This window comes from Haliaeetus leucocephalus, unplaced genomic scaffold (assembly GCF_000737465.1).
Source record: "Haliaeetus leucocephalus isolate CR32 unplaced genomic scaffold, Haliaeetus_leucocephalus-4.0 Scaffold1, whole genome shotgun sequence".
Taxonomy (NCBI): domain Eukaryota; kingdom Metazoa; phylum Chordata; class Aves; order Accipitriformes; family Accipitridae; genus Haliaeetus; species Haliaeetus leucocephalus.
The window spans coordinates 20,819,317-20,837,781 of NW_010972437.1; positions in this window are offsets into that span (position 1 = coordinate 20,819,317).

Below are 18,465 nucleotides of genomic sequence, written 5' to 3' on the forward strand. Positions count from 1 at the left end.
ATGAAAACCTTTCTCTATTTCTTTCTCAGTGTGTTTTAAAAATACAAATAGAATTTTTTTCTTAATTTATAGCTTCTGGTTTTTGTATTATTGATAACTAAAGTCAGAACTAGCTCAGAACTTAAAAATCTTTAAAAGTAGTTTATAATGACTGTGACAGTCTTTTGCAAAAAAAGAAAAGGGAATCGATCTGATTCTTTCCTCCCAGTTTACCAAACCAGGAACCAGAACTCAGCCTTTCCTTTACAGATTAAAATAACTAGAAGCAATATTCTACTCTGCCTATTATGAAGGCGATTCCACTGGTAACTGCTTCCACAGGGGGTGCAGTGAATTTTAAACACTCAGTCTTCTTTCTATGAAAAAAGCTGTTGAGGTGTATTACAAGCTATTATCAAGTTTACAAAAAAAGATTCACTCTGGAGTTATGGTATTTTATGCCAACTTTCATCTTGGACTAAACTTTTATAGCCAGGATATAAACTCCTGAATATAGGGTCTTTGTAATAGAAAACTTGGCTGACTATAGGGTCAGGAGGAGCAGTGTTATAATACAATTTATAGCCTACTCAGCTTGGATTTACACTTCATCACAGTACAATATCAGGAGCAGATGTTACAATGACAGTCCTCCCTTTTTTGTTGCTGTGTAAAAACAACACATAATATAGTCCTAAAACAGAACTGCTGTTTTTTTAATGGGAGAGCAGGGATAGCTCATGTTTCCCAAAAGTATTTTTACAAGCATAGCCTTTGCAACAGCAACACCTCAGATACCCCCAAGCCCCTTAAAAACAATGGCACTGAAAATAAATCCTCTGATTTTAACCTGTGATATTAGAGACCAGAAGCACAGGACAATCAAAGGCTGAGCATTCTTGAGACAGAGGCCAAGCTAGGGGGGCTCCAGTAGATCTTGGGAAGGGAAAGCCTATTTTAAAAACTGAAGACAGGGCAGTTATAATGGATGGGATGGTGTCACTGAGGTTGGAAGGTGACCCTGGAGGACTCTGGTCCAATGCCCTGCTCAAAGCAGGGCCAGCAGAAGGGATAAAGTCACTTTCTATTATTTGACTATGCAAATAAATGATAGTTCTTCTGAACTGCAAGAATATAGCAGTGCAATACTTGCTTGGTGCCCAAATCAACCAGTTCAATGACAGCTATGTCACCCTAACGCCACCTGAATAGAAACTTTTTCCCTGGATCACAGTAAAATATGCATGTAACAGATAAATTAAAGATGTTTAAGCCTTCTCCTGTCCCCTTGTAACACTCCACCCCCTTTATTTTTACTTTGTTAGCAGAACAGGAATTAACAGTTGCTTTAAGGCATTTTGTAACTATAAAAACACTTTGTTTTGAAACCCTGGGTGTTGTGTATGTGCTTCTTGAGGGGAAAAACTGATTTACATTAAAGTTTGGATCCAGTCTGACAGAGCTTGTCCAGTGAAAGATCACTGGGACCAGAAAGTTTTTTGTTCTGTGCTTGTGCAGAGTCTGCTCTGGGGTGGGAGGGTTCAAACACAGAGCTCCCAGGCATTACTGGAAATCAAATAATGATATCAGGAAAGTCTCCTAGTAATTTTCCAAAAAAATAATTATTTGAGATTACTACTTTACAGAAAATCATGTATGCAGTTATTTCTGCCTTTATTTTTTGTTGCTGTCTGTCTGAAACTCTGCAAGGTTGAGGGAAGACCAGTCTCCATGCATCACCTCTTTGTGGATGTATAGGTCCCTCCCAGGTTTTAGAACCATGTCTCTTGCCATCTACCATCTTATAACTCTAAGGAGAGGACAGTATTGATAATAGTAACAAAGAAATCCATTTCAGGTTGAGACTGAAGCTCTCTAGTGATTCAGTTCATGTCAATTATTGCAATATCATTAACTACTTACGTGCTGGTGCTCTGTGCCACCAGCTGAGTTAGCAGGAAAACAATGAGATTTAAAATGTTTTAAATACATTCCACCCTCTTTAATTAGCTCCTGGCTGCAAGGAATGCTGTGAACTACCAGTGAACCCTGGCTGAGAGTTAATGCTTGTAATTTCATGCTTTTGGGCAGGTTCACTGGTGTTTCCTAATGGTGCTCCTGGCCTTGAAGGTGCCGGATAATTCATGCACTGAAAAGGGCACTGATGTTGGTGTCTGTTAGAGGAGGTGAGTGAATGGAAGCACTGAAGGGAGAAGTTCAGACTGTGGCAAGAAAAGGAGACTGAAGATATACCATTGTTTAACGTGCAGTTTTGTGCCAGTGTGTACCAGAAGGCATGTACTGGGTGTAATTTAGCTGTGTGCGAGAGTCAACACAGCTATTCAGAGGGGGATTCAGTTGGCCAGGTCCTGGCTATATTGTCAGTGAGATTTGACTGTGAAGCTTGCAAGCTATGTGCAACTAAATCTCCAAAATATTGAAGCCTTCTGATTTGCAAAAGGAAGCCCAGACCGGCCTTTTGCTCTTTGATAAATCCCTGAATTATATCTTTCTGGCCTTGCAAAGCATTTCATAGGAACAACCTATCTGACGTCATTTCAGCATGTCTGAATTGCACAGATCATGCATAGACATGATTTTTAAAGTATTTCTTAGAATTTTCTGAGTTTCCTAAGCATTAAGTGCAGGGGAAGCAAGGCCCGTAAGAGGGTATAAACTCTCTTCTCTTGGCTCTATGTAATCGGTTGTTGGTCATAAACCAAAACACCGGAATGGATCTGTATAATATCTGTGACGCTGTCTAGTAAGCTGGATGCTAAGGGACAGACCAGAAGCCCTGGATTTCCTTATCAGTTCCCCTCACTTTGCTGCTTTCCTTTCCCACGACTACTCTTTTTCCAACCTGACTTCTTACCAAGTCCTCTATGTATGCACAGTTTGTCACTCCATGATAATCTTGATGGAGGCATCAAGGAGCTATCAGCATGAAAATAAGAGGTAGGATGAATGATTAGAAAATTTCTGGATGACAGGGTGAATCTCATAGGCAGGAATTTTCTTCCCTCCCATAATCCTGGGGAACCCAGGACTTTCAATTAGGGCAGATGTGCTCCACGTTTTCACACATCAATCTTTCATTGGCCTTGCATCAATCATTCACTGGCTTGTGCAAATAACTTCTCCCAAACAATATTCTCCCATCAGAAACAGGCACTGTCATCTGCAAACCTGTTTGAATATTTCATTGTTGCCAGATGATGGCATTTGTGCATTTCCTGGATGTCATGGCAAGATAGCCCCTGTGCTTCTTGCCCTAATGAGGCTGGAAAGCCAAGGTAAAGCCAGACAGCGACTGGGGCTGTGTCCTAAAAAACCTTTTCTCTGTAGTCTATGTAGGGAGGAGCAAAGGAAACTGCAAACAGGGAGCACTTGTTCACTACTTGTTTGACTCTAGTCCTGTCAGGTTCAACCTCGCTGATGTCAGGAGTGGCTAGAGTAATGTCAAGGTCATCTTCAATATACAGCCATTCAGCAGATGGGGATGGGAGCCCTGACACATGTGGTATATCACAGTCTTGTTTTTGGCTAAAAACCTTTCAAATCCTCGTGCCTGCTCCCTGGGAAGTTTGGGCATTCACTAAATAATATGTATCACAGGTAGGTACTGATAACTCGTCTTGGCTTTCACTTAAAAAATACACCCTGATCCCATTAACTACAAGGCCTCAGCACAAGGTCAATCTACTGATGCGGTGCTGAGTGGAGTGGGGCTCCTGAGGTTTTGGTAGTGGAGTTCTTGGCTGGCATTGTCAGACTTGACTTATAACACCAATTAGCTATTTACCACAACTTATACACATACAAAGCTTACTTTGGCTACCTATTCTTTCAGGAAAGTTTTAATCCATAGGTTACACTTCAAGCAGCTGCCAGATGACTTTCTGCAGGTGCTATTGAAATTTCTTTGTGCGTGGTCTTTGGGAGGCCACATTTGCCTGAGTCTAGGTCAGCACAGATGAGAAGGGTTTATCTGGGGAGAAGCAAAGCATAGAACTGAGGGGAGTCCTGGTGAAAACTGTGACCTACCCAACAACTTCTGAAAAGGAGGTCTGGCCAGCTGTGGGAAACTGCAGTGATCTGGCTGATCTGAGTACTTGAAAAGTAGACCTATCCAGAAAGTACATCAGCAGTGCAATAAACACTAAATGCCTGTGAACGGGGCTTACCCGTGCCTGGTTTGGACAATATAGTGTTTACTTGCTTCTCAGTGAAAAGAACATGGTAGTTGTAATGCAAGTGCATCTCAGATAAGGTCACCAATGAGTTTTTATTCCTAATAATGCAGAGATGATCATTACTTTCTGTGATGGCAAGTAGCTTCTGCAGGAACAGTGTGCTAACTTGACCCAGGTATTTTTAAAAGTGCATCAATAGATTAAAACTACAAATTAACACCATGTTCCTATGTTCTTGTGGTCTCAGATTTCCCCCTCAATTTACAATAGCTCCTGCAAGTGTATATTGAACTTTTTGTCTTTGTGCTCTCTCTCATCATGTTTCTTCTCAGTGCTATGCTCTTACAGTAGAAAAGGCTTTGAAATCAATTGCTGAAATGTAGTTCGGTTTATGGTTCATAAAGGGCTTTGGGAAACCATTTTGTATAGAAAGTGTGATATAAATATAGGCAGCATATTTATTCCCTTTTCTTAGCTTTGAAATTATACTATTAAGCTGGCAAACCTGTCAAATATGTAACTTAGCTTACTGAAGCCCTACCTACCAAAAGGCACTTAAGTGGATGCTTAAAATTAAGCAAGTGATTTAATCCTGCCTTACACAGTTCTTAAACACAGGCATAAGTCTCACTGAAGTCAAGGCGAGCACATTAAAGTTAAGTGTATGCTAAGCACTTTGTTAAATCAAGACCTAACTATACTTATTTTCATATCCATTCCTAATTCTGAAAAAAAAATACCATGTTACAAGAGGCAGTGACATCTCAACTTCTGCCCCGATTAAATAAGTTAAGAAATCATGAATCCTAAAGCAATTGCATTGCCATCATACTTCTTTCCTTTTATGATTAATCCAGAGTTTGATATGTCTTTCTATAGGATTAATATCTTAACTGCAAGGTAATAGGTAGTATGACATTTAATCTCTTTGATTAAATTCCATACTAAAAATGTCCCATAAATAAAAGAAACAATTGAGGCAATCATAAATTATCTTCATTGTTGCAAAGTGATGGATTTAGTGGTTACAGAGGGTAAAATCTCATGAGCTCATTAAAAGCTATAAGGGTTTTTTCCTTCAACAGACCTAAAAGACGTTGTGGCCTATGGCAGGTTTTCTCACATTGCTTTCATTTAATCAGCTGAAACCCTAAGAGGAAACAGAAGATTTTGTATATATGTGTCCATTTCCTTTTCTGATAGAGATGGCCAGATCCAAATAGGGATCTCTTGCTTCGGGTTTTATCTTAGGTGTCTCCTGTGGGCTCAGCACTATATGCCTAATGAAGGAGAATGTATTTTTTGGCTAACAGCCAGGATCAAATTGTTTCAGGATCTGAGTCTGCTTCCTATCTCTGCCACTGACCTCCGCTGTGACCTTGGGCAAGTCACAGAAGGCCAAATTTTCAAGAGCTCAGCATCGACTATCAGAGCCAGCTCAAAATGTATCAGCTACAGAGTGCCAAACTAATAAGGTTTGGATGCAGTCCAGGGGACTGTGCTCTTCTGAGTATTTACCTAAAAGCATCACAAGGGAGATGCTTATCTGAGTCCCTCTGAAAATCTGCATGCAGGAGTATGTCCCAAACCTTTTAAGGCTCCACTGTACTACTGTGATGCACCTGGACAATTCAGTTCTCCCTTTGCAAAATGAGCAAAAGGTTGTACCCCACCAGAAGGGCTTCACTTAGCATAATAAGGCACCATTTTTCCTATTCAATTAGAAAACCTTTTTTACTACAGACACTAAGACAGCTTTTTTTCTTTCTGTCCGACTATAGCAGGTAGAGAAGTTTAGTTATGTGACAGAAGGGGAATAAAGTGGACAAGATTTTCATCCAACTTGCTGGGGGTTTCAAGGGCTCTCATTAGCACTTTCTTGCCTCCTAAAATCTGCACGGTCCCTTTGACTCCTTACAACAATGTCATTGCCATGAAACCCATCCTCCGACAAGGACAATACAGATGCACAGGCTGCACTTTAGAGTCCTCCTGCCTCTGCTGAGCTGCATGGTCCCCAAGGTTAGGGATGGACAAGAGGCTGTTATACTGTCTGACAGCGCTAAAAAAAAAAAAGTCAGCCCATTCATGTGATTAAGGATTCAAATGAAAGGCTTTCTTTAAAGATGTGTTTTTAATATAAAAGGCTGCCAGCAGAGAAGTCCCCCATGGTGCAGTTTGTAGGATCTTGTAAGAGTTTAGTGAGATTAAGTTCATGTAAATTCCTTGAGAAGCATCTGCACAACCCAAAATGAGGCTTTTCTGCATGTTTCACCAGATAAAATGCATGCAAGTGTTAAACCTTGTTCAAGTACCCATAAAAACGATGGGTCCGGCAGTGCCTGGAGCACCAGGTTACCTACTGGGAAATATGGTGGGAAGCCTTATTATGGGTGGCATGGGTGCTCTGCAAGGATGGGCCATGAGTGATTTTGCTGTAGGTCTTTGCCATCAGCAGAGACCAGGGAACTCCTTCTACTTCAGCCTCCTAAACCAAACCAAAACAAACAAAAAAAAGAAAAAAAAATGCACTTACTGACCAAGAAATTTCTCTCATTACTAATCTCAGAAGCTGCCTGCAGCCTCTGTCCCTTAAATTGTGCAAGGCCTGTTTTAGCAAAGATTCATGGAAGGCAGAAGCTCACCAACAGATCCTGATAAATCAATCAGATCTTGGATTGCTTTTTAAAAACTTCAGCCTGTTTTCTTGAAATCTGTTATTAAACATGCCCTGTTCTGACCAGTTCCTTTCACAATGACCTCCAACATGTTTTTGCTGGAGAAGCTGTAAAGGGAGAATGGGCACAGGGCCAGGGACCCTCAAAAAAAAATGCCTTGCAAGTAAACAGGCTGTAGAGCATGACAAAGCCTCCAGACAGTGCAGAAGACATCACAGTGGCCCAGGTCTGCATCAGAAACACCTGCCGGTGGAGATCTAATAATGCTTTGGGTGCATTAACAGTGAATACATTCCAAAGGGACCAAAAAGGGAGGAAAATCACAGCTTAGCTTTCCTGTGCTTTGTTTCTTTTTCTTTTCTTTGTGTACCACCATATTGTAATTGGTTTATTACAGACCAGGCCAGTGCAATCCCAAATTACTGTAGAAACCTCACAGCAAACTTCTAGAAATCCTGCTTTTTCATACAACCTTGCCAAACACTTCCCTTCCATCACCCATGTAGGTCCGAGAGTCACAGGCTGGAGCTGGGGATGGAGATGTGTTTTGCATTTCGTAATGTTAATTTATTTTACTTTACCTATTCTTACAAACCGAAGCAATGTATATAATATAGGTGAAGCAATGTATGTACTATAGGATGTCTATTGTATTAACATCTTCACTCTGGTTACTTGCAGCCTGAGTTCAAAAGTCCTAACATCTAGGGTTATTTGAAATGTTCCAGGGCTTCTGAGACATCCGTGTGGGCCTGGCAGGTATGACCCAGGTCGTAGGGCTACCCATGTCCTTCAGAAGTGCCATGTGGAGACCAGGGGGGCAAACTAGGGCACCTCCGGTGACACGTTAGACACGTTTTGGCACTTAAATCCCGTCCCCGTGGACTGCAGTGAGAGCTCAGACACCTAGTGCACATCTAGACACTTGCATGTAGACACCCAAGGTAGGTGCCTCAATCTGGGAGGCTGAATCTTCCCTCCCCGCAGAAGTTCTTCCTCAGCAGTACAGCCCATCAGTCCCTCCTGCACTGCTGCAGGTACCTCGCAGAGCTCCTTGTAGACACTGAGCTCCTTGAGACCATTAGTATTCCTGCGTAACTTATGAAACTGAGGAGGAAAAAAAATCTCATTGTAAACCTGGGAAGAAAACTCTTGATTTTGAAATTTTTAATTACATTTTAGTTTACTATGAAAGCTACCTCAAAATACAAATTCAGAAGTTTCCTTATGGGAAATTTTTTAGGTTTTCACACAAAAAAGAAACACTTTTTTGTGTGAAAGACAAATCTGAGACAGAATTTGATTCAAAACTCAATTTTCCATAGGGAGGGGAAATTCAGATTTTTCACACCTTCTTTGTTATTCAGGCTGATTGTGCTCCAGGCAAGAACTAGTGGGATTAGGGGGAACTGATAGCTACCAGGACAATTTCAGAAGTCTGTGACATGACCTGAAGAAATGATTGATTTGCACTATCCCTTGACAAAGAAGATACGTCATGTACAAGGAGAGCAACAGCCTGGCATCTGAGGTCAATTGACCAATGGTCCCACAGTGCAGAGATGGGGTAGGCTCAGATGTGCAGAGCAATGAAGCAGTTTCTTTAACAACAGGCAATCAGTCCCATCTTTGAAGCCAAGGGAATTCTCCCATTGATTTCAATGTGTTCTGATTTATATTATAAGGGAAGTACCCACCTCAGGTAGCTGAGTGCAGTTGCTCAATTCAAACCAAAGTAAAACATGTCTGACTAACCATTTGTTTGGAAGGTAATAGTTTAGAATGGAGTGAGCTGGAACAAGAAAAATTTTGATGCAATTAAGCCTTGATTTTTTGTTGTTGTTTTTGTTTGCATTTGTTCTAGTTCCTTTCCTCCAAATAGACCGTCATCATTTGTTGGTAATCATGATTTGCAGCTATAAATGTATTCCATACAGCAAATGCAGTATGCCTTTTCCATTACTCACTTTCACTCTCCCCATGTACCTTCTACATCCTCACACCATATGTGTCCAGTTTTATGCCCACATGCACTTTTAACAAGTGAATTTCCAAGGCTTGTGTGGATGAGTATTTAGAGGAGCTTCCTTGTTTACCCTCACTCTTTGTACATCTGTTGAGCCTGGTGCCCAAGAGGCGCTGAGAGCATCAACATTCACTAACATCACTGGCAAATAAAAACGCTCAGCATCACGTAGGCTTCGGTCACCTTTTTTCTGAAGTTTTGCTCCTATAGCTTATTTCATCCAAGAAAACTGCCATAGCCACAAGGACTATAACTAGGGTCACCCTGAAGGGCAGGGTTAGCACTTCAGCCTGGAGACTCTGAGTTTGTATTGGTATTTAGGGTTGGTTTAGAGATTATTCTCTTTGGGGGTTTAGGGCTTTTTTTTTCTCCCCCTTAAGCACTGAATGAGTGTATCTCAGGTTGGCTTGAAGAGCTGTTCAAAGGATCACTCTTCATATTTATTTGCTTTTACTTCTAGTCCTTTAATTTAGTTGTAGCAGATTTAGAAAATGAGGTGTCAAACAGAAATCCGTACAGGGAGTTCTGGCATTGCTGGCAGTGTCCTGCTTGAGCTGCAGGCTTGAAGAATGGATGAAAGCTCCAGATATGCTGTAATGTACATCAGGCAGCCACTGAGCAGAACCGAGAATTCAAAAGAGGGATTGAGCTAGAGAGAGAGAGGGATTGAGCTAGAGAGAAAAGGGATTTACTGGATATGTTTCAGCAGACCAGGATATAGGATTTGATGGCATCCTAGGATTGACCCCATCAGCGTAGACAGCCTGGAGGACAAACACAGTATTTCTGTTATGTATTTGCAAATACCCTGGAACAGTAGGCTCCAGTCACAGCCAGAGGGGTTTTTAGGGTTGACAATAAATACTGATAATACTTGGCATTTATCTGTCAAGTTGAGAATTACTGCTGCTGGAATCTTTGTCTGTTTAGTTAATGAGAGAACAGAAGTAATGCAATCTGACTTCCCCAGCCAGTCACACCTTCACAATGAAGCCTGAGCTTCCAATGCTCCTGGTCTGGCTGTTGTGTAGGCTTTCTTTAAGCTACCAAGTTCGTATAATAAATAAGTTTGAGGAAATCTCTTCACTTCTGTGGATCCCATGAGCAAAAAAAGTAGGGCTAAATATATGAAATAAATAATTCATTCTGAATTATTTACTCAGCTCCACTTATTTGTTCTCATTTACTTCCTTTTTACTTCAACTAGATCATTCATCTTCTCTCCTTCCTTAAAAGATATTTCGAATGTTTGTTCCATCACTTTGCACATATCAAAAGTTGTTAGATACTACCATCATGCTGCTGTTTGGGAAGCCTAGAAACAGTATTGTATACATTGAAGCAAATAAACCTCATTAGCTTTAACTCCATTAATCACAGTCAATAACATTAATGAAGCCTACTTTAGCATCACTGTCAGAGATTTAGGACTAATTCATCTCATTATTAACTTTCATGGATTTACAGTCCTCTTCAAATTTATCCCCCAATACTATCAGATTTTATGTGAGGTCAACATTTTCACATGAAATTTTGAAATGTAAATTCAACAAAAAATGGGGTTTGGAAGCACTTTGAGAGATTTTTAGTTTGATCGCAAAAGGGCCCAAGAATCAGAAAGTGAGGAGGACTGGAAATTGAAAGAGAAACTACACAGACTTAAACATCTACTTTTTTGCTTCTGTTGCTACGCTCCCGCCTCCATGTGATGGAGGTGTCACCTGAGTAGTGGTGGCCCAAATCCCAAACAGGGCTTACTCACTGGGGAGTCAAGTCTGACATAAAGAGGTTGACTTAGAGGTTTAAAGACCCTTCCAACATGCAGATTTAGCGGTCTCTAATGCACGTGGACTTTACCTTACTCTTTCCTTACAAGTTGCCTTGGATACATTTGTGGACTAGGATTTCCACATTTGGGGGGCTGTAGGAGGCTGTTGCCAGATTAATGTATTAGTCTATTTGTGGGCTGCACTGAGACAGTTATATTTAGTAGATAATATATTGTGCAGGCCTGACATGATAGAGTTAATTCTATATGGAGCTATAGAAAGATGAAGAGTTTATTTTCATTAAAGTTTTGTTCTTTTTTTGTCGAAATGTTGACAAAACTAGTTTTTTCTTAACTGTATAACATTTCTAACTGTCCTACTTGCACATATATCACATTTCCTGTGCATTTTAAAATTTAAAGCAACACCTTTAATGTTACACTAATACTGTTTTCTGCTTTTGATGCTATTTTTTTATTTTCCATATACCTGCTATTCTGTTTTCTGGCATGGATTAGAATTGGCAGTATCTAAAATACCTTGAAAAAGATATGTCTTCTAACAAATCTTTGCAGCTAAAAGCAGGAATAACCAGTGCTATAAAAGAGCCAGTTTTGCAGCTAGACTTGATAAGTATCTATTCACATTAATACATACCAGCCTTCTGTATGACCTACCCAAATCTTCCCCAAGCATGACGGCCTCTCCTTAGATTTTTTTCCCATTCCCACAGCATAAAAACAGATCACTTGCTCATTTCAGAAGAGCTGATCCTAGATGAATATAATTGCTGTATTTCAGTCCCCGGTTATATAATGTTAAGTGTTAAATGTCTGTGTCAGGCTTGAGGTCAATTAGTTTGAATTTTCTTCTAGGGACAAAAACGTGAAACATTTCCAACGTGGCATTGCCTCAGTCAGGCAGCCTTACAGCCTTTCCCTGCTCCTCATGCTTTGCAAAATAAGACATTTTTTGTCCTTACGTAATTAGCTGGCAGTAAGATTCAGGAAAAGAGGGGGGGGAAATGACACTTTAGAGCTCTGAGTAGTGACTTGTCTGAGACTTTACATCAGTTCCCTTTAAACTGCTCTGTGGCTAACTTCCCAGGTTTCTTCTAGTGACTAATGCTGGATGTTAGTTTAATGGGTCATAGTCACTGATTAGATCCTAAATACAGAAATCCCACAACTGAAGCTTAAAAAGAACCCAGAGCTATTCAAGAGGAAGCTAAAACTCAGCACAGCGATACAACATAGTATGTAACTCTTGGCCTTCGCTTACAGAGACAGCCTTTTCTGATCTTGCTGCCTTTCCCCTAAGCTGAAAGGAAGGGTTGTTTTTCTGTCAAGAAATCCAGATGTTATAATCTCTCAAGCCAAATTCTTCTTCCCTTTTTTGGAAGGAAGGGGGAGCAGGGCTGAGAGGCTATCAATGCAGGTCACTGTGGGATGACCTGGAATTGTTTTAGAATCATTAAGAGCTCATCAGTTTTGCCAAGTGTCAGTGACATTTCTTTTCTATGGCAGTCTGGTACATTGGCCTGAATTTCTAAGGGAAGAGGCTACAAATGAGAGCAACTTCATTATTGCAGTGCTTTATTGAAGTCTTTGAGGGGAAACGAAGAAGCTATTTACATTGCCCTTTACAGCACTGGCCTGAGGCTCGAAACAACGTGGCAATACTCATTGCCAGTAAAGCTCTGCAGAGATACTTCACGCTGTAGCAGGTGGGAAGGAGGTAGATTGTTACAGCAATGGCCTGAAAGATTTCCAGGTACGATGCCTCAGAGATTCGATATGCACCAGTGACTGGGGGCTATTTTCAGCCCTGCTTGTATACTTTGCTCCTGCTCTGCTTAGGTGCTGAATCGCCGTGTGCTGCAATGGTGACATCTGCTTATTTAAACTTTAATGACTGATATTGCAGGTCTTTGCCACATCTCGCCTACAGTCTCCAGGACTCGAGCGGACAATTTTAAGGCAGGGAAAGGAAGCATAAAAATCGGGACAGAGGGCATCTGAGCCCAGCTTGTAGGCAGAAAGCAGAGACCCAACTTTCAAAGTGAGCAGGGGAAGAAGATCAGACCTAGAGATGCATCAGAATAAAGCGTGACCAGCTGCAGGCAAATACATATCATGAATCAGGTCCTGAAACTCACGAGATTTTAAAATAAGATTGAGTATTTTTATTTGCTGTCTGTCTTAACAGTTCTCCTGACAGGCCTCCTGTTGAGCTAACATAGAAAATTAGCCTGCTGTGGCAAAAAAAAAAGGGTGGTCATTTCTAACCCATCCACAAGGTGATTATGTACGGGAAGTGCACCCCTTTTCGTGAAGAGATCACCAGATCATGATCTTTCATGAAGAGATTCTTGCTTCTTGGGTTGTCCCCGACAGGTGGGGTTTTTTGTTCCTCCTTTGCTATTTTTATGCCACCAAAGCTTTGTAGAAGTGATGGTCGGTGTAGTCTGAGCAGACAGAGGAAAGAATTTCCTGTCAGTGGGATTTTATTTGGTAGTCAGAGCATGGTAGTCCCAGTATCCATATTAATCTTTATTTTATCCCAGGGACTCTGTTCTGGGAGAGGCACAGAAAAAGGAGAGAAGAAACCTTTGCCCGTGTGGGTGGGAAGGAAATGGACTGAGCTGGACCTGTGTGGTCCTTGGAGTCCTGTTGCGGGAGATGTAAAAGTGAAAAACCCACTTGCTCCTTCACTTGGTGGGGCCAAGGTAAAACCATGGGTGGCCTCTGGAGATGTGAAATCAGGTTAGATTGGCCCCGCACTTGCCAGGACATCAGCTTTCCACCAGAGCTTTTCCCCTCCAAACAGAGCCCTCCTGTGCCTGTCCCTTAGGGATCTCTACTCCAAGACAGGACTATTTGAAGAGCACGTGTTCATAGTGCTTTGGCCAGCATTTCTATATTTGAAGCTGCCTTGCCAATTCCAGCCATACAAAAATTGCACAGCAGTTTCTGAAAGCAAATCCCTTCTGGCTTCCTTCTATTTGCATTTTGCTTTGTCTTGTAACTTTTAGGTTGTATTTAGTCACATTCTTGCACCTTCTCTTTACAGCTGTGAAAAATGAACTTTAAAAATAAGTAAAAGTTGAAGCCTCTTTGGCTCAAGAGTGGGGGCTTTAAAATAACAAAATATTTCAAGACTCAAAATCCAAAATGTGAGTAATACCAGCTGGGCTGGATCTCTAATGCTCTTGTCCTTTCATTACGGACTTGCTCAGGAACATTAATTGTATCAGCTACTTGCATTTGAGCTTCAAGAAAGTGCGAATCTCTTAATGAAGCATAATTTCCAGGGACAGGTCCCCAGTGTGGCATGTGTCAGAAAGGATGAACAAGAATGTGTATCTTTTTACCAGGTCCATTGAAATACTGCTCTCAGGGCTTTCTGGGGAGGAAAAAAAAAAATTAAAAATATCTTTCACAGAAGCTCTGATTTTTTTTTTTTTTTTTTTTTGCAAGATAATCGTAATCCTAAAAGCTGTATCTGACAGCCCACACAAGACTTTCTGCAACAGGGAAGTGGAACACCTGAAGTGTCCATCCTTCATGCAGCGATGGGCCTCCGGTTGCGCAGCTGGACTCTGCCTTTCCTACCAACAGTAGTTTTCACTCTGCATATAGACAGATATTAGAGGGATGCAGTGTAAAAGAAGCATGCTATCCATTTACTGTGACTTTATTTAAAGCTTTCTTATCAACCCAAAATTTTAGGATGTTGTCCCATTTCAGAATCTGAGCCAGCCACATTAGCTTTCAGACAGGTCTAGCTTTGCAGAATTGAAGTAATTCAGATGAGTTTTCATCCCTTTTAATAGAATGAAAACCTGAGTATGACGTGAGGGGCTCAAGAACTTAAAATAAGTTCATTGTACTTTGGATGGAGCAAATTTCAGATTCAGGATGAAGGTCCAATTACAATACAGCTTGACAAAGATTTGTCATCTGCACAGAAATGTAGGAGTAAAAGGAACTTCCTGCATGACAAAGTTTAGTCCCATGCTAATACCTGCATTATATAATCCCTGTTATATTAAAAAAAAAAAAAAAAAAGATTTACTTTAAAGGGACTTTTATTTTCAAAAAAAATAAATTGGGGCTTAGTAAAAATGAAAAGACAGTATTGAAAGCTTCTCAGTCCTGGCACAGATAGGCAGACAAGCCTTGAAAGAGGAAACATAACAGCCTTAGTGATCTTCTGTGTGAAATCAAGGTCACTGAAGAATTTAAGGAGAGCAAGGTGAGAGGATCTGTCGCATGCCCAGCAGAAGCAGATAGGAGCTTCTGCTCTCCCTTATACTAACTGGAGAGGAATACAGGAGGTAGTGTAGGAAAATACTGTCTGCAGTGATAAACCATCCTGTAAACCTTGTAATTCTGTGCCTCCTGTGAAGTATGCCAGAACCACAGCAGAAGCAGCACACACCAGATTTGATTGACACTTTGCCAAGGAAAGGCACAAGCACAGGAATGAAAGGGTTGCCATCCTCTCCTGGCACCTCAAATGTGTCAGGGAGATAAAGGTTACCAGGAGTAACGAGTCTCATTTCCCAGGGAGAGAGCATGCAGCACCACGGCTCTTCACATATGCAAAGTGGTAGTGGAGCACTGATTTGGGTACACACACAGGCTTCAAGATTAACAGCAACAACAGAATTGACTTCCCTGCTGCCACAGTGCCAGCTGCAGAAATTCCATGCTGTTCCTATCTGATCTCTCGGTAAATCTGCAGGGATGTGGAAGGAAGACTATGTTCTTTGAAAAATGATGCACCCTACAAACAGAAGCCCTCCCCTTGTTGCTGTGGGAATGTGACACTGGGCTTCACGGTGCTCTGACCATGCATCAGGATCAAAAATAGTATTGGCTTCTCTTGGGGGCTAGGAGAGCTTCTGAAGTCACAAGGTGTGGTGATCAGAGCTTTGGTTTTCTTCAGAATTTGCCCCAACCTCTGGTACCTGCTTAATTAGATTGAAATGATCGAGAAATCCTCCCAGTTCCGCTCCTTGCTGGAAGCTGAGTCCTTCACAAAAATTAAAGTATGAAGGAGGAGAAGAGACACTTCATTAAATGTTTAGAAACTCCAGGAATGGATCGTTACGCTAGACAGCATGAACAATCCTGCATTTTACTTAGTATTAAATATTTCACCTTGATCATCTTTTAACAGTTGATAGCTTGCTAACAATTAGCCAGCAAGGCCAGCTTTGATGTGCAGATCTTGTCTGTAAGAAGTCAGGAAAATTGAACGTGGTTCAGTCATCTTAGGGTTCGTGGGGAGGCAGGTGAAATCACTCTTTTTGTGTTGTTGCCTTATGCCCAGAAGTAAATCTGCTTTGTGACAGATGCCCTCCGCCTTTGCTTTCCGCAAGGTAAAAAAATCCATGAATAAAAGCGAGAGCATTTCAAGGCTTTCTGGCTGAATGTTCTACATCTCTTGCTAGTTATTTTCCAATCACTAGCTTGAAGAGGCACTGGCTTTTAGCTTTCTGGAATACCCACCCTTCCCTTCCTTCTTGCCTCCACCTTTTTGTCTGTCTGCCTATCAATAGACTGATAGGATTAGCATAATGCTCGATTGAGTGCTGACTGTCAATCAAACCTCCCCGCCTCAGCTGCTAAACAAGAGTCATTTGGGTAGCAAATTCTCTCCCGGGTAGGAGGTGTAACGGAGGGAGGGATCATTTCAGGGTCCCAAGGTTCGCCCTTACGAGAGAGGGGGCAAAATTGCTACCTCTGATTTCGACCCTGCTTTTAAATGCAGAACATCCCCGCGGCAGCCAACGCTCCCCGCCTCTCCGACAGGCCTAGCGGTCGCCTTCCTTTCCCAGTTAGGAAGATCGAATTTCCTTCTGGTTTTGACTGGCTTTATCCCCTCGGCAGCCTAACCGAGTCTGCAGCCGAAGCAGGGCAAGGGAGCGGGCGGTTCTCCCTGCCTCCGCCGGGAGGCTGCGGCCCCACTCGCGGGCGTGCGGTGCCCCCGCGCGGTGCTGCTGCCGCACTGCCGCCCGCTCCGCGCCACGGGCACCCGCCCGGGCACCCACGAACGCGGCCTTCAGGCCTGCCTTCGTCCTCCCACCACCGCCCGCTACCAGCGAGCAGCCGTCGTCTGGTCCATTGGGGATTCCAGGGATGCGGGGCAACATTCCGCACAGCCGCCTCCTGCGCTCCGGCTCCTGGCTCGTGCGAAGGTCTGGAAAACTTTATCTAGCGCTTCTTACTCTGGGAGGTCAAAGACTGTAGGAAATACTGTGTCTAATGGCATCCTAACGTACTTTCTAAATTGCATGGTGTTTTCCAGGAGGCTCCACCGGGGAATCATCTGTCGCGTAGACTTGAACCTTCACGGTTTATCCTGGGTTTCTGCATAAGCGAAGTTTGCAGGAATGTAAGAGTCTCCACCGTTCTTTGCTTCTGGTTGAATTTGTTTGACACAGTGGAAGTTTCAAAGACCTGAAATTCCCACACATTTTGCAAAAATGAGAAAAGATCAGAGAGACTATTAGTACTTTTACCCAGAATAAAGAGTGGAGCGTAAACTGACCCTTGATTAGACATCAAAGTATGCACTTGGGAGGGCAGCTGGAAGACATAAATCCACAGAATCACCATCTCCTTTTGAAGTGCTACTTGCAAAAATGACGTGTTACTCTTCCCTATGCATGCAAAGAGAAAGCAACAGAAAGTGACCATCACAGGTGGTTCTCACACTAGTGCAATTTCCTGACTTATGTAATTTTTATAAGGTCATGGCAACACCCTGAAATTGCTAGAATGGCATCTGGGCTGCCTTTTTGATCTAGAGGATTCTGTTATCATTTCTGTTTTACAGTTTATTGTAGCAAGAAAGTACAGACCCTGAAAATCTATGATCCACTATTTGTTCCTCGGGAATATTTATATTCTTATAAACATACAATGAAAGAACTCTTCCAGACAATTAATTTGTTCCATAAAATTACTCCATGTAAGGCCAAATACAGATATCCATGTTCCTAATGAAGAATAGTCTTCTGACCAAGTCGTCATAGTAAAGACAGCAAAACAATTTTAGAACAAAATTACCTATTGCCTATAGGTAGTAGGGAAATCTCTAAATCGATTAAGAAAAAAATGTGTCCAAAAGAAGAGCACAAACAAAACCATGTACCAGAAATAGAGGTGACACATTACCAGAAGAGTGGAAAAGCAGCCAACTGGATCAAATCATTCTGCATAGTTTTTATTAGTCTTTATTAATAATCAAATCTTTTGAACGATAGGTTTGTGAGTCATGATATAACAGGACAAACACGGCCATACTATAGGCAAGCCAAAATAAGTTATTCCTATATAGCCATACCCATTCCTCTTGATTCATTTCACCTCTTCCTTCCTACACTAATTGTCTTCATGAAGTTTTTGTTAGTCTCTGTTCTCTGGCAATTTATTTTTTTTCAAGTGATGAAGGGCTAAGGTTTCCATGCCAATTAGCAATTCAGTCAAATCCATCTTACTTCTCTTCACTTTTGGGTTTATTTCATCTTCTCAATTTCATCTGCCTTTAACTCCCTGAAACAATCCAGTTTAGCTTGAAGATTTTTTTTTCTTATTATTACTACAATGGCTCATTAGATTAATCTCTGCTTAAAATTCATGTCCTTCTCTCTCACCTCTGAGAGAAAACCACTGGAAAGCAGCCGCCTCTGATGTGTATCTACTAGCTGCTGAAGGTCACTCTCTGAAATACCCATTTGCTTCCCCAAAAGTCAAAAGATTCAGGATGGATGGATTATCCGGTCCTTCTTGTTTGTAGCTTCT